General features: G+C 39.3%; 1 long non-coding RNA gene across 1 annotated transcript in view; it reads right to left on the bottom strand.

Annotated features, from left to right (window-relative positions):
- Window positions 1-16,507, bottom strand: part of LOC135183782 (uncharacterized) — a 246,860-nt gene extending 230,353 nt beyond the window's left edge. The window contains exon 1 of the long non-coding RNA XR_010305719.1: window positions 16,363-16,507. This is a non-coding gene — a long non-coding RNA (uncharacterized LOC135183782). The remainder of the gene's footprint in view (window positions 1-16,362) is intronic.
- Window positions 16,508-23,202: the final 6,695 nt, after the last annotated feature.

Genomic DNA, 23,202 nt, shown 5'->3' with positions numbered 1-23,202 from the left:
CCTCCTCTTCTCCAGGCTAAACAATCCCAGCTCCCTCAGCCTCTCCTCGTAGAGTTTGTGTTCCAAGCCCCTCACCAGCTTTTTTGCCCTGCTCTGGACATGTTCCAGCACCTCAACATCTCTCTTGAATTGAGGGGCCCAGAACTGGACAGAGGACTCAAGGTGTGGCCTGACCAGTGCTGAGTACAGGGGCAGAATAACCTCCCTTGTCCTACTGGCCACACTGTTCCTGATGATATATAAAAGAAAGTGTCTTTATTAAAAAGCTCAGATAAATAAATTTCAAAATGCAATGCCAAGAGAACATTAGAGGCCCCTTTTTTATTTATTACTATGGTGTAAGGCAGGAACTTTTGTGCCTCTCATTTTCCAAATTAAAAGAAAAAACTTAAACAAAAAAGTCAGCTGAAATCATGCAGAGAACCAGCAGAACCTGGGCCACTACTGTGGTATTGCAAATTAGTATACAGTTATGCTAATGTTGCATTAATGGATGGGTTTAAACCACAGAGTGCAGACTCGCTGCATAAAAAGCAGTGTTACTCTTGTTATATATTAGTTTATTTTCTTCCATATTTTAAATTTACTGAAATTTCTTTAGACCTATTAAATGAGCAAACCCTTTTTGAAAGCACTACAACATAGCTGAAATGCAATAAATATAAGCACTTTAATATTTAAGTGAGGAAAATGAATTTCAGTGTGTTTTCAAATTGGTTTTCTTCAGTTCAGAGTTTGTTTATTTATCCAAATAAAATGGATTTGAATGGGTGGCAGCTTTAAGGAGATAGGCAGCACTCTTCAATGGCTTTGTGAACTTGAGGAGACATTATGAATAATGGATTTGCTGTGCTCTTAGACATGGAGCCACAACAAAAACAATATCATTCTAGGTTCCTTAATAAGCAGCTGCTGGAGTAAGGAATAAAAAGGCTGGTCTACCAATTTAAGCTACAGGTGCTACCATTATTGTTTTTTCAGATCACTGTAGCAAACTATAGGACTGGCTCTGTGTTTTCAGCAGGGAAACTACACAAGCACAGTGTGAAGGGCTAAATTGCCAAGGCTACCTCCCACCACTTTGATTTGCTGCTTTCTTCTTATGAGCCCGTTTTTATAGCATAGGCCACTCACACTCCCCCCAGATAGGGCTAGGGAAGGGCTGCATTTCCCTCTTCCAACAGATGGAGGAAAACATTATCTTGAAATGTATGCAGTAAATTACTGGATTACTTTCCTCATTTTAAGATCATAACATATAACCCCATTCTCTAGGGGAGAGAGTCCTTTGCTTAATTTAGTAATTAATTTTAAATACTTAAATTTCATGAGAAAATGACTCATTCTTAAGCACAAATGGGAACAACATTCAACCACTTTCAATGCAGACAGATTTGACCAATATAAATTGAAACCTGTACCTCTACCTCTTGTTCCTTTTGAAAATATTCTGGCCATAGTTTGACACAAAGTTAGAACACCTGGAGTCATCTAAACCTTTCCCAATAGCGTGCAAGTTTTCCATGCTCTACACCACAGAACTGGAAAATGTAGCAGCTTCTCTAAGGACTGGACAATTCAGAGCAGGAGGAGGTAGGATAGGTCTGTATTGAGGGGAGTTAATCTCATCCCCATGTTCTTCCCTAGCTATCAAATGCAAAATCTATTCACATTACAAGCACAGGCACATAAAGTAGTTCCTTATGTTAGAATGTCTAAAAGCATATTGAAGGGAAGTTCAGCAATCAAGACATTTTGGTCCCAAAAGCACAATCAACAGGCAGCTACTTGCCAAGATTTTAATATTATCATTAGAATTATGGGTTCTGTGACATCATTTTGGTAAATGTATCTTGAGCAAGTCGCTACTAAAGTCTTTGAGTGCACATAGCAAAGCTTATTTTAAACTATTGTTGCAGGTGCTGAATCTCTCATGTGATATGACAAAGGGCACTGGGTACAAATTATAATACAGGAGGTTTCACTTGAACTTCTTTAAGGCTGGTAGATGACCGAAAAAAGGCTGCCTCAAGGTTGTGGAGCCTCCTCTGGAGATTTTCAAAACCACCTGGATGTAATCCTGTGCAACCTGATCTGTATGAATCTGCTTTATCAGGGAGATTAGACGAGATGATCTCCAGAGGTCCCTTCCAACCCTAACTGTTCTAGGACTCTATGAGTGATAACCTGATACAGTTTACTTAAAATGTTGACACACTTCGAAGCAAGGTTTTGCCAAGTCACTATGGTAACTGCTAGTATCACCATTGCTCACTGAGGCCTGAAGCCCTTATTTTCATCTTAACATTCCAAAACACAGTCAGCTCAGCTCTTATTACTATGAAGCAAACTCAGACACACACCACCCACCCCTAAAAAAACCAACAAAACCAACCAAAAAAGTGCTTTTTAATTGGCAGAACATAACTGCAGAAAATCATGTATAGATTTTTTCTCTTAGAACTTCAGAAGAGAGGCACTAGTATAACTTCAGCTATGTTCACAGCATGCAGCTAACTGGCATGTCCTTTATGCAACAGAAATAATCCATGAACCTCTGCCCTGTATTAAATAATTCACTATTTTTGTTGACATTTTACTGCAGTCTCAATATTGACTGTATAATCTATGTTTTTTAAAAACTTCTTTATAATTTTTTTTTTTGGTGACAGAAATATGTTTGAAAGTGATACTAAAACACAAAGAAATTCATTGGGTTTGCATCAGCTGGATAATTCCAATACATATTTAATAGGTTTCCCACAGATGCCCATGCCTTTGCAGGCTCTGAGTTCAGTAAATAGATGTATAAAAATTGTCTTTCAGGTGGTGAACTAATTCCTAGCTGGGAAAGATACTGGCCAGTTCAGAAGGAGATGTTTGCTTGATGTTGTGTCTCAATTCACATCAGAAAACCTATTCTGAATGTTGAAATGCAGAAGGGAAATCACCAATGTATCACCTCCGTTAATGTAGAAACCTCCCTTATTTTCATGAGAAGCCTCAGAGTGGCTATATAAACAGTTCAAAGACTTAACTATTTGTATCATGTGGTTGTAAAGTTTATAGCTTTAAAAGTCTGCTCTGAAGATCCTGAGATCTAGCTCAAACTAAAATTCACACAGAGAAACAAAGAAATTTTGTTATGTGCGTGTGGTCCTACCATTCAGGGAAATGTAAGATTTAGGACAGATATGAGCTATGAATCATAGAATCATAGAATCAGCCAGGTTGGAAGAGACCTCCAAGATCATCCAGTCCAACCTATCACGCAGCCCTATCCAGTCATCCAGACCATGGCACTAAGTGCCTCATCCAGTCTTTTCACAGTATCACAGTATCACCAAGGTTGGAAGAGACCTCATAGATCATCAATCCAACCCTTTACCACAGAGCTCAAGGCTAGACCATGGCACCAAGTGCCATGTTCAATCCTGCCTTCAACAGCTCCAGGGACGGCGACTCCACCACCTCCCCCAGGCAGCCCATTCCAGTAGCCAATGACTCTCTTGAACACCTTCAGGGATGGTGACTCCACCACCTCCCTGGGTGGCTCATTCCAATGGCAAATCACTCTCTCTGGCAACAACTTCCTCCTAACATCCAGCCTATACTTCCCCTGGCACAACTTGAGACTGTGTCCCCTCGTTCTGTTGCTGGTTGCCTGGCAGAAGAGACCAACCCCCACCTGGCTACAACCTCCCTTCAGGTAGTTGTAGACAGCAATGAGGTCCCCCCTGAGCCTCCTCTTGTCCAGGCTAAACAACCCCAGCTTCCTCAGCCTTTCCTCATAGGGCTGTGCTCCAGGCCTGTCACCAGCCTTGTTGCCCTTCTCTGGACAGTTCCGGCACCTCAACATCTCTCTTGAATTGAGGAGCCCAGAACTGGACACAGTACTCAAGACATGGCCTGACCAATGTTGAGCACAGGGGAAGAATAACCTCCCTCATACTATTGGCCATGAGTATCTGAAAACTTTCACTGACAAAACCCAATATTTGTCTGAAAACAATACTCATTTACATTTAAGGAAGATATGGACACAACTCAATGTATTTTAACAGGAGACTATTTTTGTATGTAAGAAGTTACTGTTTAAGGATTAAGGTGTAGCTTGTGTTTGTATTCCAGCTGAGGCTAATCGAAGATGAGTGTAGTTTACTTTAAAAGGATACACATTGCAGAAAGCTAGAGCTCCAGCATTTGGAAGAGTGTTTGACAATATGACATTATGTAAAGTCTGAACATGAAATAAAAAAAGTAAACCCAAAAGCACTACAGGACAAGAATTCAGACAACAGGAATTTATATCATAGAGTCATCCTCCTAATGTCTGTGGATATGGATATATATACGGAGATATATATATAGAGAGAGGCATCCACTACAGCAGACTTTCATTTTTAAATCAGATGATCAACTCATCTAACACAATCAACTAAAGTTAGTTCAATGTTCAGGTGGATATGTCTACCAAAGCATGGCTGCTTGCGAATGGCAAGACATATTCCAGTGGGAATTCATTGGAGGTACAAGCAGGGACCCAATCTGCAATTACTTATGTTGCAGCACACTGATTTTAGGTATCAGTACTCCACCACTTATCATAGACTATGTATTTAATATTTGCACTAACTAGTTCTGACAGGATATGGCTGTGATGATTGAAATACATCATTTTAATGAACTGTTGTCTTCACTGAATTCTGTAATACTACCTGGCATCTTTCACCACTCTTTGAATTACCCTCTGATGATATAGTCCATTTGTGCTTTGGTTGAGATATACGAGACAACATTTGTAGGAACACAACAGGTAAAGAAAAGGCTGCCAGTAATGAGTGAGCATAACACAAAGGAGGAAAGAAAACAACAGGATAATGAGTCTTGCTATGTAGTGAAAAACTGTACTGTGACTTACAATGTGCTGAATGTCTGCAGTGCTAATGCTTTGCATTTGAATACTGAATATAGGACAGAGGAATCGCCCTGTCAAGATCTGCACAATTTTCTGTAGAAGCCATGGTTACAATACCTGCACACTTGTAAGTAAAATGAGGAATTCAACTTGCACATTATCAAAGAGACAATAAACCAAACTGAGTCTACTACAGTGCACACAATCAGAACGGAATAAGTTTTCTGGACCTGCCAGATAGTTTGCTTAGGATTTGATGGAAGGAAGCCTAAATGTTACCTTCCTAATTCAATCTGCTCTTGAACTAGCTGTCAAGGAATCTAGGAGGCATTTTGACAAGAAAAGTAAACCAAGTAGAAAGGTGTCCAGCTTACAGAAAATCACATTACTTTAGCAGTTCAAACAAATAAATCATTCTGCTTCCACAGGAATCTCTCAGCTGACTATATATAGTTTAGGAAATCTATGCATCCCTGGTCTGACAAAGGACAACTGGAACATTAAAAAAAACCACACAACCACATCTAAAACATTTTTTCCAGACTGTATTGGTTGCTGAAATAATGAAAAAAAGGAAGCTCTTGAGCTAAGAAGAGGATATATCCTTTCCCTGGGGCAGTTCAAGGCAAGGTTGGACATGGCACTTGGTGCCATGGTCTAGCCTTGAGCTCTGTGGTAAAGGGTTGGACTTGATGATCTGTGAGGTCTCTTCCAACCCTGATGATACTGTGATACTGTGATTCTCTGTTATCTTTCCATAAAAGAAAATAGAAATCTTCCATAGGTAACTGACTGTAGAGTTCAGACAAGCCTACCAGAAATATTTGCAGAGACAAGAACTCAGACATTTTAGAAAGTAGCTCCATTCACTACATCCTAGTTTTAAAAAACCCAAAACTTTAAAACTCAAGTAGTTAGTTAATTCCTCCCCCTCAGTGCTATACATTTTGAGACCAACAACAAAAACCAAGAAAGCAAAGCTCTTGCACCTCTGACTTTTTAATGCTTTAGGAAAAGAAAACAAATTGTTGTTTTTTTTAAAACAATGAAATTTAATTACTGCTTCTTATGTATAAGCTGAATTACCACAGATGGACTCATAGAATGGTTTAAATTGGAAGACATCAAAGATCATCCAGTTCCAACCCCCTCCCCCCCCCCCCCCCCCCCATAGGCAGGGACACCTCTCAACAGAACAGGTTGCTCAAGGCCTCATCCAACCTTGAGCACCTTCCTTGAACACCACAAACTCCCTGAGCAACCTGTTCCAATGTTCCACCACCCTCACTGTAAAGACAGTTTCAGCACAAAACACAGGGAACATTGCTTCATCTAAACCTGTAGCAAACCACCACCAACCAAAGTATTTCAGTGGAGGCAACACAACTCCTGTCACATTTAAGAGCGTGGTGCTATGGAGACATGTATCTACTGTCCCAAATGCAGATTAGTTTATGTCAGAAACCGTGAATATTGCTATTTGCAAGATGCCTAACAGCATACACTTTTAATTTCTCTAAGTGTGCTTTGAAATCTGCTGTGCAGCTGCAAACAAATTCAGCATTACTTTATGTCTGTGTCCTTTAAGTGACCAAGAAATAATCATCATATAAACATATGTTTCTCAGAAATCTGTATTGCTGCTGAAAATCCAATTCTTTCTTTTCACTATGGAAGGAAGTTTGAGGAAAACTCATGCTGACTTTTTTTTTTTTTACTGTTACCAAGGAATGGGAAGTTAAGCTTTTAGTGATGGCTTCAGTACTAACTCACTCTATGGCCTTGAGTAAATTATTTCATCTCTCCTCTTGGTTTCACCAAATGTGAATAATTGTGCCACTTGCCTGGTTTAGGCATTCCATGGAAATTAGGCAAGATCCACCTAGCGTTTCGGTGTGAGATTTGGGGTTGGGATGAGGTTGGACATACAGAATGTTTGGAGGGGAGCAGATTGGGAAGGCATTGCTGTGATTTTGGGAGGCATGTTAGCACCTGAGGATGAAGTCAGGTTTTGGCTGCACTGGAGTAAAGTGGAGATGTCAGGCATTGGAAATTGCTGCCCGGGGAGATGGTGGAGTCACCATCTGTAGAGGTGTTCAAGAAAGGTGTGTAGACATGGCACTTCAGGACATGGTTTAATGGCCTTGGTGGTTTTGGGTTGATGGTTGGGTGCAAGGTTGGGTCCTAGAGGTCTGTTTCAACCTAAACAATTCTAGAATTCTATTATTCTATGACTTGCAAATATGCAATGATATGAAAATTATCTCATTATTAATGCCTGTTGTCTTGTACTAACTCTGTAATGTGATTATGTTTGTGCTACAGAGTTCAACTTATACTTGTTTAAGTTTTGTACTTCAAGATTCCTCTTTTTCAGTATCATGAAGATGAAGCCATATTTTCCTCCTAACTGAACAGCTGCACATAATTTTTCCTCCTGGTAATTCACACCTTCAATTTGATTTTTACAGTTGGCTCTCTGGGAATTATAACAATTATGTTTTAGACGTTCTTGGTCCTGAAAAATGTGTTGTGGGACCCTAGCATAATTATAAATTTGGAGAATTTGGGCACAGGCCTTATTTTGACTGAAGGGATTAATATCAGGTACTCCAGTACTCCTCAGAGGATTCCAAAGGGAATTCTCCTTTATCAAAATGGCAAGCACTTCCTGATATGCTGTCTGGACAGACATTACAAACTACCCAGAGATGGTCCTTCCACATTCCCTCAGAGCTCTTCTACTTGCCTTCTAATTTCCTGGTGGACATTTGTCTTTTCTGAGAAGAGATTAGCTTCACTTTTACTGGAATCAATTAAATATGGTATCTGGCCAGAAGAGCTTGTGGCTTCTGTCCCACTGAAAAGTGAGTCAGAGAAGTGCCATCTGAAAGGGGGTGTTTTGACAAGGACTATTTTCATACCTTTGTTCTGACTCAAAATATGAAACTATGGCATCATTTCAAAACAAGACAATCTTTATGAGTGTCTTTGAAGGAGATTTGACAGTCTTGATATGGATACATTTAATGTGGTGAAAAATAGCTACAGATCTGATAGTAAATATGTCATTTAAAAGCTGACCATTGCCCAAGGGAAAAGGAAGAGAAACAGTGTAAAAGCAAACAATGCCAGAGGAAGCTGAACTCAACTCTGTCTTTCTACATTGCTTTGGTGGTGCAAACCAACTAGTCTGACAGGCAACTTGGTAATTCAAACAGTGTTACCTACCTTCTTTATTGAGACTAAAGCAAAATAACACCCAGCCAAAACTACAACAGCAGCTTAAAATCAGCTTAATCATATCTTGCACTGCACACTGACAAGATGTGTTAGTAATAAAACATGTGTCGTGATCATCGTTCCAAGGAGAGTGGCAGGTGATTAGAGGCTTCTAGTTAAACAAAATCCATATTTGTTTCATTTCTTTAAAGTGTATACAAACCCAAAATTTTCCAAATTAAACTATTTCTTGTGAGAAGAAACAAAATCGTAATCAGCACTTAGCAAGCAGAGAGATGATCTAAGAGAAGCTAAGAAACTTAATGTAAGCTCCAGGACAAAAGGAGAAATGATTTAAATAGACCAGGAATTCATTTATGTCATATCTGAAACAGAGAAATAGAGAGGAAAAAGGTGTCCAAAATTATTTTTGCATATTTGAAATGAGGAAAATAATATCTTAATAACATAGAAACAATACACTACATTGGTGGTCATGCAGGGTAATTAACAGTGACCACTTCTTTAGTTTGCAGCTGAACAAATGCACCAAAGTTTACCAGGAGCAACTGAGGATTGATGTTAAAAAAAAAAAAATTTAAAAAAATCACATTTTATAGAATTTTATAATAAAATTTTAATCATTGGAGAGATTTCAGGTGCCTAAATGAAAGTCTGATCAATGAAAAAGTAAAACAAGTAAATGATGAATTAAAAATAAAAGCTGCAATGGCTCCAATTCATAAGCATTTATTCACCCTGAGGTCTGCTGCAGGACAATCCAGAACCACATTTCTCTGTGGCCTAATTCTGCCATATTTTGCACTACTGGAAGAAACTAGAGGAAAACGGAGAGCTGGTACAATGACTATATAATGGGTCAACTGTTCCAAAATATAATTCTGAACGTTCTGACTTTGCTGCAAATAATTTCTCAATCTTAAAGCATAAATAACAATGTTTGCATTTAAGGAACAGTCCACAGCATATGTTTTCAAAACTAAATAACTGCCTGTGTTTACAAGAGATATACGATGTGCAGTTTGATTTGCACATCAGAGATCAGGCTGTAAATCTCTGATGATATTTACAGTTGGATAATTGAAATTAATCCTGCCAAAATGACTTTGATGGCCCTGAATTTATGGTCTGAGAAAACAATCCTGGAACTGTTTGCTGAGCTATTAACATGGCTGGCTATGCATTTTCAATCTGAACTACACTGCTAAATAAAAACCTGTTCACAAATTATAAGCCTCTTTCTTTCTTCCCCCGTTTTGTGTTGAAGTTGTTTCCTATAATCGTTAAGAAGATTGGATAACCTTCAAGATAGTGGATATGACTGTGGTTGGCTGGGGTTTTCATTTTTTCTAACAATGGTAGCTACATTAGTTATCTTTTTTCCTTGTCCCCTACACACACATTGTGTCCTTTTGTTTTCAATTTCCTTTAAAAGCAGTCAATTCTCCCAGCAGAAAACATCAACGAGTTCCAACATCCGAACTCAAGACTCTCTCACATCTTTCAGTAACTTGGACCACAGTTGCAATCTCTGTCTTCAGCAAAGAAGTTTGCTTTCTGGTTTGGTTTTGGGACTTGGTTTGTTTGTTTGTTTGTTTGGTGTGTTTGGGTTTTGTTTTTTTAAATTGAGATCACATCTTTAAATAGAAGGTACCTAATCTTTTCAAGGAAAAGAACACAGCTACCTCACATTATCCTCCTGGAAAGAATGATATTTGTAGCTAGATACATGACAGAAGCTTCCAATATACACAGAAGAAAAATTCAGCAGTAGTTTCACCACTGAATAAAACAATATTCAAATTGAAACTTGTTACCATTGGCAGAGAATTAGATAATGTATTAAAACTGCTGAGAACCTTCTGCTGTTTAAGAGATGTTGCACCTCATAGTCCACAGATTCCAATAATCTGTGGACTGACAGCTGTGAAACCTGCACCTTGGGACACCAGGGACACCTCCCTCTAGAACAGCTTGCTCAAGGCCTCATCCAACCTGGCTTTGAACACTTTCAGGGAGGAAGCATCCACAACCTCCCTGCACAACCTGTGCCAGTGTCTCACCACCCTCTATGTCAAGAACCCTTTCCTAACATCTAGTTTGAATGTCCCCTCTGCCAGTTAAAATCCATTACTCCTTGACCTGTCATTACGGGATCCTCCTGTAGGCCCCCTTCAGATACTGAAAGGCTACCATAAGGACTCCTCAAAGCCTTCTCTTCTCCAGACTGAAGAGCCCCAAGTCTTGTAGCCTGTGCTCATAGCAGAGACGCTCCAGCCCTCTGAGCATCTTTGTGGCCCTCGTCCAGACTCACTCTAACAGTTTGATGTCCTTTCTGTGTTGGGGGCTCCAGAACTGCACACAGTACTGTCGTGGAGGGGCAGCAGCCCCAAAACTAAGGCCTCTCTATGCCTCTACATGCCTGGACATGTTCTTCTGCCATTGACCTATGGCAGTAAACAGGTTGTGTAACAAACACACACGCCCCATTCGTTTACCCCTGGGGTCTGCCCAGGTAATCCCCTAGTGGGAGGGTCCAGGCAAACAGCTGCTGTTAAGGTTTGGGCTTACTGCCAACCTGATTGGTCACTTTAGATGTCCAAATGAGCCATGAATCTTGGCTCAGAGTCTATAAAGAGAGGTGCAAAGGAGCACCATGTGTTCAGAAAGTTCAGAGTGTTCAGAAGTTCAGACTTAGAGGTTCAGACTCAGCTCTCTGATCCATATAGCAGCACCCTGCTGCCCTGATTTGCTTGCATGGCCTAGACACAGAGTCAGGCCCTTACTCTCTTGCAAACATTACTGAGGCTGAGCCCTCTTGCATTGATCTCAAGGTGCAGTTAAGCTGTCTGTGAACCCTTTGAGAAGCAGAGTGCCTGCACGCCTGCATTTCATACATATCTGGGCAGACGAGAGCCCCCTGCCTGAGCCTAGAGCAGCCATACATACTGGCTTGCTGCCTTGCATTTATCTACGGAGCTCAAGTCTCCCTGCAGCCCGGCACACTGCTTACCAAGCTGTCCTGTAAGCCTGGAAAATTCCAGGCCCAGCAGACCCTTTCAGACTGTCTGCTAACCTACAAACACAGCCTGCTAGCTGTACAGGTGACCATGTCAGAAGCTACATGGACAAATCCTCCTCCTGCACCTGGAAATCCTGCCAGCTGATCATCCCTGGACACACGGCATCCAGAAGAAGCAGCAGCACCAAGGCAGAGACCACTTTCACACCAGGAGAGAAGGTCAGAGAAATCCTGTTTACCCCAGAGATTGGGAACACCTTATCATTCTTCTGCAAGCCAGGACAGATTCCAGCTTCACCAAGACCCGAATACTGGGCACATGCTGTGACACAATCCCAGGAGGGTGATTAATAATTAATACTTAAGAGCAACACATTTAAGCAAGCTTTAATTCCTTTGTAATATAAGTTACCTCTGTCTTAAGAGCAGACACAGTTTCAGCCCTTGCTGGGCAAACAGTAGAGTTGTTAAGAGGCATTAAGCCTAAGGAAATCTTTCTCTCTGTCTATAGTTGTTGATAATTTGATATTTCCATTTAATAATCAAATCCCTGTAAATATGTCCCAACTGTTTTCATAACTTTGCACATCGAACTTAATTACACAAGGCAACATCTAGGGTAAGGTAGAGAGGGGTGGGAGAAGGTGGAAGGGTGGTTGAGAACCCCTTCTGGGGACTCAGTTTTTTGGGAGGGGATGTCTTTCTGTATTACCTTTCACCTTGCATATTTCTGTATGTAACTGTATATACCTGCTTGTATATTGTGCTATGCTGTGAATATAAGCTTCATTCAATTTTCAGAGTCTAGTCTGGGTGATTTCCAAAGGGGGAAGGGGGGGGTGGGTAACACCCAAACCATCACATAGCCTTTGCCCTTGAAGACTGAGACAAAGAAGTCATTGAGGACCTCAGCCTTATCCATATCCTTGTCCCACATTCTCTCCAGTCTTCCTTTTCTCACTAATATACCTGAAGAAGTTCTCCTTAATGGCCCTGGTCAGATTTAATTCTAGCTGTGCTTTAGTTTTCCTAGGCTGAGCTCTGCTTGCATGAACAATTTGCTTGCTTCCACTCTCTGTAAGCTTTCTTCTTGCATGTGAGTGTGTCCAGGAGCTCTCTATTCATCCATGCAGGCCTCCTGGCATTCTTACCTGCCGCCTTCTTTTTTGGGATGCATTGCTCCTGGGTGTGCAGGAGGTGATCCTTGAGCATTGACCAGCTTTCCTGGGCCCTGCTTCCTTCCAGAGTTTTTTCCCATGGCATACTGCCAAGGAGGGCCCTGAAGAGGTTAAAATCTGCTCTTCTGAAGTCCAGAGAAGTGAGTTTGCTCTGCACCCTCCTTGATGCCTTGAGGGTCTTAAACTCTATCATATCATGGTCACTGCAGCCAAGACTACCCTTCAGCTTCACTTCACTCACCAGCCCCTCCTGGTTGGACTAGGTCCAGCATAGCATCTTTTCTTGTAGGTTACTCTACCACTTGGAGGAAGAAGTTATCATCAATGCATTCCAGGAACCTCTTAGATTACTGTCGCTCTGCTGTGTTGTCCTTCCAACAGATGTCGGCATGGTTGAAGTCCCCAACAAGGACCAGGGCCTGTGATCGTGAAACTTCTCCTATTTGTTTGTAAAGGGCCTCATCTGCTTTGCCTTCCTGATCAGGAGGTCTGTAGCAGACTCCTACAATGATGTCACCTTCCTCTGCCTTCCCTTTAACCTTTACCCATAAACTCTGTTTTTGCATTGCAGATTCCCAGGTAGAATCCAGTTTATCATTGATGTAGAGAGCAACATCCCCTCCCCTTCTTCTCTGCCTATCCCTCCTGAAGAGTCCATGGCCATCTATTCCTGAGCCCCAATTGTGAGACCCATCCCACCATATTTCAGTGATGCCAATGACATCATAACCCTGTAGGCTTGCACATAATTGCAATTCTTCCTGTTTGTTTCCTGTGCTCTTTGCTTTGGTGTAGAGGCATTTCAGTTGTGCCTCTATTGGAGCTGACTAATTTTCCCTTACCTTGATCTTCAAGAACTCTTTTCTCAGTCTGTACTCCAATCCTAGGGTCAGATCTCACCTATCCATGCTCAGGCCCCTCTGTAGCTATCAGCCTATCTCTACCTCTCATGTCATCACTACCATATGATGTTTTCCTGTTGGCAGCTACTACCTGAAGGGGATCTGGCTCATCTCTGCAAGACTTTGACTGCATTATTTTGTCCCCAGCAAATATGTTGCTTTCCACGGTCATTCAATTTGAAAGTGGGCATCCATTCAAATATGTAATATTAAGGAAGAAAGACAGCTCTTATTTATAAAATGTTTATTCCCTATTAGTGGAAAGAATAAACCACTGGCTTAAGAATTATGATGACTGATTATTATCCTACCACAAGTATATTATCTTGTGCTCTGTTCCCCGTTCAGAGCTTGTGTCAACTAGCAGACACCTAGAGAAGAATTCCAATGGTGACAACTACATAAACACATACTCTGTGAGGATGGCAATTAAAAAAGTTTTCATCAAAAACCCATGTGGAAAACCTGCTGCACCTTCCCATTTTGTTACACTTACACAGACTGTAAAGGAATCTGAAGGAGGTTACATACTTAGATGGTAGCTAGTACAGCTTGCTTCATTTGCCTTGGAGAACTCCAGGCATATAACATATTTACAGGTGACACTCGGAATCAAGGGTTAGTTACCATTGCCAAACTCAGCCAATTAGTACTGCCAAGCCAAAATACCATGCAGGTTTTTTTGTACAGCATAATAATCCATACTGGAAACTGCCAACTTGATTAAGCTGTCAGTAGTTTCCTCATATTTCTGCATCTTGCACAGGCTGAGTTTTCACTTGGTCAAGGTGGGCATAAGGATCAACTGCAGATGAGTGTTCTGCAGAGTTAGGTCTTCACGTGGGATGTCTTACAATACCTACAGCCATATCTTGTTGTCATCAACTCCCTTTTTACAAAAGCTCTTCAAGAGCATCTAATTTTATATATATATATATATACATACTTATATATATAAAAATATATATTTGTATTTTATGTTCTCGTTTTACTCTGAGAGCACACACCACATGCACTTCTACAGCACATCTTAGAAGTTCACCTAAAGCGGCTAGACAAATTTCCACTGTCTTTTGGACATAGCTAACTGATATGCAAAGGAATGTTTTCATTGTGAACAGACTTTTATTGTGAACTTTCCATACTTCATATGCTACACACTTCTCTTTCAGTCACACTGCACCGCAGTTTTGTGCCACCTAGTGCTCCCTTTCACCACTATAATTTTTGCATGACTTAAAGTTTTAATAATTATGTGCTGATAACTAGCCTTTCACATCATGCCTGTGCTCCTTACTCTCTTATTTTCAAATGCTAAATACACACCAGGTACACTGAAGGTAGAAATGAGGGTTGGTAATGAGAGCGAGTGGGAGGCATAGGTTGGTGATGAAGATTTGCTTTGATTCCTCTGACTACAAAAGCTTCCTTGGTAGGGAAGACATTTCAAAATGTCTGAACAAAGCCTTAGTCTATGCAAATTCAAACCCATTCTGACATAAAATTAAACCTATTCTTAGTATTAGTTCTTAAAGGCCATAAATATGTCATAAAGGACAATCAAAGTATTAAAATCCTACAGCAGGTTATGAAAAGAGGCAAAAGCACAATACATTTGTGGTGGTTTCATTTCTAAGCAAAACATTGATCATTAATTCTTATTACTGATAGTAATGGTGGAAGCATCATCTGTTATCAGAACAGGATGACAATTTCTGTTATAAAACCCACTCCTCAGTCATGTTGAACTTTGCCAAACTTAACTGCTTTGTCTATGATTTTATAAACATTGAGTATTTGTTTCAAGGTTTTGTTTTAGACAGCTGCTTTCAGCTGAGCCAAAATAATTCAGAATAATTAAAGAATCCACTGCTTATCTCATTTTGAAAGCAATGTTTTTATTGTTACTTGATGCTTCCTACATTCATGATTTGAAAGTAAGACTGAAAAATTCAGTCTGAGAGCGTTAAATAGCTCTCAAAAATCTACCTGAATTATAACATTTTGAGAAATCTCTGACAAGCATGTACCAATTGAGAAGTGCTTCACTTGTACAACAAAACCTCTTTGGACACTCAGCTTCACCATGTGCCCTCCCAAAATAGGCCCTTCAGTCTCAGTTGCAGGGCTCAGTCCACCTGCAGCCAAGTGAGTGATCTAGGCAAAAAGAATAAAGGAAGTAATTCTCCCTTCCCTTGCTTTTCCAATGAAGCTCCTTTCCCTTCAGTGACCAATAAGCTTGAGGGTAGATTTCACCTCATTCAAAGGTAAAGGAAGAACAAGACCAAGAGAAAATGGAAAAATCCATTAGGTAGGATAATAAAGAATCAGGAAAAAACACTTGTGAGAATGGAGACTTGCGAGTGAACATATGACAAATCAGTTCTAGCACAGTAGCATGGTGTCAGTAACACTACTCAAGCCATTCAGAAGTCTAGAAGGTACAGTTTTGAGAAAACAACAACAACAAATCCATTCATTTTGAGGTGTAAATTAATTGAAATGTGTCATCTCATCTATAACTGAAGAAAGCTGAGGAACTCATTAATTGGTAAGCAGGAGTATACTAATATTCTAGAAGCACCTTGCATGAAGGAAGCAAAGAGGTGTATGTCAGTTTATAAGAAGCTAACTTGCCAAAACATACATAATGAACAAATTTAATTTCCACTTGTCCAACTTTAATTTAAACTGCTCTGTATGATTATGTGCTAGAAATGCTGTATTAGAAAACTTACTTTTTGTCCAGTTACATATTTAAATTACATACTGAAGTTCCACAAAGCTGTGCCCTTAAAAAACCCCACACCACAGAATAAAGGATGTCAAGTGAAATATATTTCTTTTAATTTTGGCACTATCTTAAATAAAGCCCTTCTCAGCTCCCTATTAAGCAAAGCCTTTAGTGAATCACATCAAAGTCTGATTTTTGCACCACTCACTCTAATTTAGCTCTGTTCCTTAAGTCCAAAAATTGATGCTAGACATCTCTCTCGCTGGGCCAAAATATAAACCAGTGGTTATTAAGTGGAGCTATCAGTCAGCTAACAAAGAACCTCCAGTAACTCCACACCTATTATCATCCTGTATTTCACTTACGTTGTCCGTGGAGGCAGAAAGCACGAAACCGCTGTGAGTTGTCCCATACAGCCTGGACACACGTTCTCCTAAAGCCAGAATGCATCCACATTTGGAGAGGTCTCATATCCACACTGTGGTATCCCCACTTGAAGTGACCATCTGTGTGCCTCTGTTGTGAGGAATAAAAATAATGAGCAGCTTTTAGGAACAGTATAGGTGAAGATTTTTCACAGTTGTGGTGGTTTGAGGCTAATTGGAATATTTTACTGACAGAAATAAAATCCTCAGCTGTGAGAAGAAAGAAAGAAAAAAAAATAACCAACAATAACATATATGACTCATATTTCTGCTCAGAAATACAGCTAGTCAAAGTATAGATAAGATGCTTCTTGCACATTTCCCGGTTAGCTCTTAGTTCTGCTGCTTCTCTCTGGCTGTCGATGTGTGGTTGCATCTGCCTTAACTCTAAACTGACCTAACTCTTTATTTCCCCTAACCTCCTGTTGGGTTTGGGTTTTTTTTTTTTTTTTTTTTTGACATCTCACCTCAGATCTCTCCAGATTTATCATCTGAAATATACAAGGATTGATCTGGTTATTTCTGAAAGCAGGGAAAGAGGAGGGAGGGGAGAGGTTTGGGTCAGGAGCTTCTAGGCAGTCCAATTTTTTTTAGGAGAGTTTTTCTGTTTCTCTATTACTTTTAACTTGTATATAACTAAATATTTGTGTATTTATATGCTTGTAATTTGTGCTAAACTGTGAATATAGCTTCATTCCTTAACTTCCAGACAGCTGAGTTGAGTTTGGCTTAATTCATTGTGTGTGGAGGGGGGTGGGTAACTCCCAAATCATCACAAAAGTGGGCAGTAAAATAATTTTGCTATGTGTAGAGAGATGGGTTAAGCAGCAATTGCTGATTTTACCTTAAAATTCAGATGAACAAAAATGATGTTTGAAAACATTAATATTTTTATTTTGCATGGTTTGCTCACACATCATAGATGAAGCAGTCATGTTTTATAGTATTAAAAGAGAAAGATACGAAGTAGCTGTCGACCATGGGAAAGTAACTATGACTTCTTTTTGTAGTCTAGTTATGAGTTTATCAGTAAAACAACTTAAGTCTAGCGAACTTCTTTCAAGACAGAATAGAACAGCTGCAGGGAAAAGTATTTTCATATTTGCCAAATCTGTACAAATTTCTACATATAAATTATTGTTAAGCGTTGTAATTTTGTCTTTGTTAATTCACTATAAACACTTTAACACATTCACTGTATCCGGGGATATAAATGAATATCACAGAGCTCAAGGTAGACTTTTTGGACAAATCTTCACTTATAAACTTGTACAGTTCTACTTCATTTAAACATGGACTGACTTATGGCTTCAAAGTCAGTTCAACCATATATCATAGAACAACTACTAGGAGAATCTTACTAAAAAGAGCATAGTAATTCAAAGTATGTGTCATGATTCTCCTATTAAATTCTCTTGAGCCTGTGGCTCAGGATTCCTTTGAGACAGAAGCTTTCTGCTTAACAAGCATCCACGGATATTTTTATTCCACGACTAATTAATTTTGGAGCATATGCAAACCTTTGGCACCCACAATCTCTTGTGTCAATGAATTCGAAAATTTAATTATGCATTGTATGAAAAACTATTTTTGGGCCTTAAATACCTTACTTCATTTCATTTGGTGCTTCTTATTCTAATACTGTAATTAAAAGCAAACACTGACTGCACATTTACCATCTTTAAAACAATTGTTGTATTATAGAACCCACTATGTTTCACCTGCAATGCTGAAGATTTCTACTCTCTTTACTCATTCCTCACACAGATGTTATTCCAACTATTTATTGCATTTATCACCTTTTCAGAACCTTTCCAACGTCTTTCAAGTTGAAAATGAAGAGATAGATACCCAAGGACAACATACAAAGGCACAGTAGTGGGTTTTTTTGGGTTATTCTGGATTCTTGTCTCTACTACACAAGTTTTTAGAAACCTGACCATGATGTCTCCAAAATTTCTTTCTGGGGTACTAATAACTAATTTAGACTCATTCTCATGTACATACAATTAGGATTCTTTTATTATTATTGTTGTATTAACTTTGCATTCATCTGCACTGACTTTGACCTGCCACTTCAGCATCAAGTCAATTGTTGTGACTGGAAATTTCCTTGTACTTCTTCACGCACAACTATCATTTTTGTTGCCCTGACTAATGAACAAGCTGCTCCACTTTGTTGTCTTCCCAATTTCCAAGACAATTTTAATAACTTGGATGCCAGCACAGGTCTCTATAGAGCTCAATTTCTTCATTTTGATAGCAACATTTTATCCCTATTCTTTCACAAGTTTTAAAAACACAAGATAAAAATCCCCCCCTTTTTCTTTATGCAGGAGAGTTTTGCTTTGAGAGTTTTTGTGACTTCAAGAAAAAATTACTGAAAATCCAAATATACTGAATTTATGAATCTCCCTTGGTCAAATGCTCACCAAGTCCTTCAAAGAACTCTAACAGTTTCCTGGGACTTAATTTCCAAAGCCATTTCCTAATGTTTTATTGCAAGAAACGCAGCCATGTATCCTGTCATTTTGCTTATGACTTGCACCAGTCTTCCTAGTGGCTCTACAGCCACTTCATCCCAAGGTTTTTAAATACCAGGGGAAAAAATGCAGCATTCCCAAATTACAGCAGGAACTGTGGAGGCTTTCTACTGTGTTACTGGGAGAAAAAAAAAAAATGTTTGAGAATAATGCAGAAAAACAGAGGTTAAACATATTTTAACCCTGGAGTTTAAGACAAATTTCTGCTCCTATCTCACCAACACCAATAAGACAATCTTGCCCTTAAAATCCAGTAAACTCTGGTTTTATTTGAATAATGGAAAATGTGCTATTGGAGGCAGTAGAAATCCTTCTTCTAAATTTCTGGATATAAAAATATGGAAGCTGAAAACAGCTCAAGGACTGATACTAAGCACTACTATAAAACTTCATCTTAAGAATATACTGAGAGATACTTAGTTCACTCTTGCACTGGTTAAAGAAAAAAGAAAAAAAATAGAGGTCTGGGAGGAGTGGTGTAAAACTTTCTTTTTATACTCTTCCCTTCCTCCTTCTCCAAGAGGTGTCCAAATTGTTCTGTAGAAGTACCTACTAAGACAGCTTGAAATATGTGCATCATTTACCTGATAGATCTTAAGGGGGAGCTTGCCATTATGAAATATCACCTACCTAAACTTTTGACTATTTTTAACACTTATGACTTAGATTGCTATTTTTTGTGAAAATACCATTATAAAGTTCATTAAGGCAGTTACACCCCCATGCCTAAGACAAAGCTCTGAGAGATTAATCTCTCAAAAAAATTAACTTTGCACAGGAATAATTCTGAAGCTTTTTTCTCTCATAAAGCAGAGCATAAAGGCTTGAAGCCTGAGTAAGGGTTTGGAGGAGACCCTAATTTTATCAGACTGCTAGAAATAAATGTGCTTTTATTAATGAAGCACTTGTACTTTTGATAACTTTAGCCAGATCTCACTTCTGGAGACAGATAAAAGCAGTGAAATGACAAATCGTCATGCCCTTTTTACATATATAAAATAAGAGCTATTTTAAAACAAATTCAGAAGCAGGTATAAAGTGGGACTGATGAAATCTATAATTGATTTGGAGGGTACTATGTGCTGCCACTGTTGTGAATCACAAAAAGAGATTTATTGCTTATGCATTTTTTAATATATTATCCCCAAAATGCTACATGAGGAACCAGTTCCTTGGGCTGAAATTTAAGCATACACCACCCAGGCAGTGATGAAATTCTTTCAGAAAACAGATATGAGCAGGAAGGTAGTTCAAATGGATTTAATCCTGCAATACGTGGCAGGGGAAAAACTTACAAATGAGGTTCAGTACTCCTTACAGATCGAAGTAGGACAGTAAAAACAGCGATTGGAAACAAAAGCATGCCTTGTGCAGGAAAAACTTTTGAGGGACAGACTTACAGTGAAAGTGAGGGCAACAATACTCAGGAACAGAGGGACTCCATGCCTGAAGTCCCCTGCAAGACAAGCTCCCTAATAGTCCCTGGGGATTAAAAAAAAGGGAAAAAAATCACTTCATTAAAGAAATGGGAGCTGCATCATTTGAGGACCTGCAGTTATTCATGTATGAACTTACTGTCAGCATTTCTGGGAAGCACAATGTGCTGCTTATAGGAATGACAGCTGTCAGAGCTGGTTTAACAGAGGGCTTGCACCCTGTGCTCGTGAAAACCTTGCTGCACACCAGCAATCAAACCAGACACATACATAGAGTACTATATCAAGCCGAGTGGGGAATCTAAATCAAAATGCTGCTCTTAGGAAAAAATTCTACCTATTTAACAGATAATCCATAATGACATACTGCTTGTGATTTGCAGCATTTTTTGGTACTGGCAGATAAAAGAAACACCCCCGAATCCTGAAGCAATGCTTTCTTTGTTTTTGTTTGTTTGTTTGTTTATTACACTATTGATCTACATGCATGATGAAAGAACTGTATTCAGTTTTGAGCTCCTCAGTTCAAGGGAAACAAGGATACACTGGAGAGTCCAATAGAGAACTATGAGGAAGGCTGGGGACTTGAATATCTCTCCTACAAAGACAAGCTGAGAGAACTGGGGCTGTTTAGTCTTGAGAAGGGTGAAAAGGGATCTTGTTAATGTCTATAAATATCTGAGGGGTAGGTATTAAAATGAAGTTGAATCTTTTTTCAGCGGTGTCCAGTGATAGGACAAGGAACAGCGCGTACAAGCTGGAACACAAGAGGTTCCACCTCAACATGAGGAGACACTTCTTTTACAGTGAGGGTTACGGAGCATTGTACATTCAATGTGTGCCCCACCCTAGGTGATCCTACTTTGGCAGCAGGGTTGGTCTAGATGATCACAAGCGATCCCTTCCAACCCATGACATTCTATGATTCTTTGATTACTGGGAGAATTAAGGAAAGTAGGTGTTTAATGCTTTAGGCTGCCAGTTTATTGGTTTGCATTACCTATGCAGTCCTCTACTATATGAATGATTTCAAATAAAATACATATTGATTTTTATATTAAAAGCATATGGAAATAAGATATATGCTTCATCTTAATTATCAGCCACTCTATATATAACCTCCATTTGAATTTAGGACTAACAGAGAAAGTTCCAAGAAATCCTATGCAGTATTTATATCTTGAATTCAGAGGCTAATAATACATTTTGATTCTTTTTTTCCACACCAGACAATAACTTAGATGACAAGAACAGCACAAATCCTATCTTTTTCTGTCACTTGAAACATATTTCAATATACACAAATAACTTTGCAAATAATTTGATGCTAGCAATGTTTTTTAAGGAACACAGCTGTGCAGCCATGTATGGTGCTCTATGGACCCAAGCAGCTGCCTTCATATGATCATGCTTAGTCTGTTTAGGGCATTTTCTATTTAGATTTTCCAGCAGATCAGAACACTACAAGGGGTTAAATACACCAGTATAAAGTGTTCATGTAGAAAAAGCTTTCAAAAGTTCTAGTCAATAGAGCATCTATGACACCTGTAATCCTTTTATTTTCTCTATTAATAGCTCTATTTCTTCATACTAAATATGCATACAGTTCTACTTTTAAGCTGATATCAGGTATTCCTAATGGATGCTATATACCTGCCCTTCCAGAAACAGTGGAAGAAACCAAAAATTTTGGAAATATTAATTCTGTGTTTTATCACAGCAGATGGAACATTAACTTCTCAAGCCTTAACAATTCTTTCTGTCCTATTTTGAAACTAGAATGTTTAGGTAAGAAGAACTAGATTACAGACTATGAAAGAGAAACAAAGGTGATATCTACTTCACTCATAGGCTTGCTGAGAGGTATAAAAACAAGGCTGTAAATATAGATAAGACATTCGGTCACTGCCTGGGCTTTGGGCTGCATTTCACGAACCCAATGTCACCCTGTTCTCATCTCATCTGTGAAGAGACAAACTGCTGTTTTCTGAGCATTTGAATCACCTACATCTGAGATAGCTGAAATGAAGTGTGAACTGAACTTGTAATATTAGTGTAAATATTGTTTTAGATTAGATCAGATAGTTCTCCGCAATACTCTGAGTGAAGTAGACAGGGGTGGATTGTGCTAGTTTGAAGCTAGCTAGAATGTTTTGGTAAGAACTAGATTACAGGCTGTGAAAGGGAAACAATAGTGATGTCTACTTCACTCACAGGCTTACTGAGAGGTATAAGAGCAAGAATACAAACATAAAGGATTAGCTCTCTGTCTGGCCTGAGGGCTGCATTTTTCTCTCTAACCTAACCTGATTAATCCACCTGCTTCCTAACCCCCCTGGCTGACCCTCCGTTCTTCCTTAGGCACAAGGCAATGTCTGGGGAAACGTAGAGAGGAGTGGGAGAAAGTGGAAGGGTGGTTGGGAGCCCCTCCTAGGGACTCAGGTTTCTGGGAGGCATGTTTCTGTATTACCTTTTACCTTGTGTATTTCTGTATATATTTGTATATATTGTAAATACCTGCTTGTATATTGTGCTAAGCTGTAAATATAAAAGCTTCAATTTTCAGAGCTGGCTGAGTCTAGTCTGGGTGATTTGTAAAATTTTGGGTGGTGGGTAAAACCCAAACCATTACACTTTCCTCCCTCAAATTCTATACATACACACTCACACACTCTACTTTTCATTATAGACTCCTCATTTTTCCAGTTTCACTGGTGTGGTGGAGGGGCTGCAGCCCCAAAACAGAGGCCTCCCTATGCCTCTACATGCCTGGACATGGTTTTCTGCCAGGACCCATGGTA

The sequence above is a fragment of the Pogoniulus pusillus genome, chromosome 2, assembly GCF_015220805.1.
Source record: "Pogoniulus pusillus isolate bPogPus1 chromosome 2, bPogPus1.pri, whole genome shotgun sequence".
NCBI lineage: Eukaryota > Metazoa > Chordata > Aves > Piciformes > Lybiidae > Pogoniulus > Pogoniulus pusillus.
The sequence above is the reverse complement of the archived record's forward strand: the minus strand, read 5'-3'. Positions and strand labels throughout refer to the sequence as shown.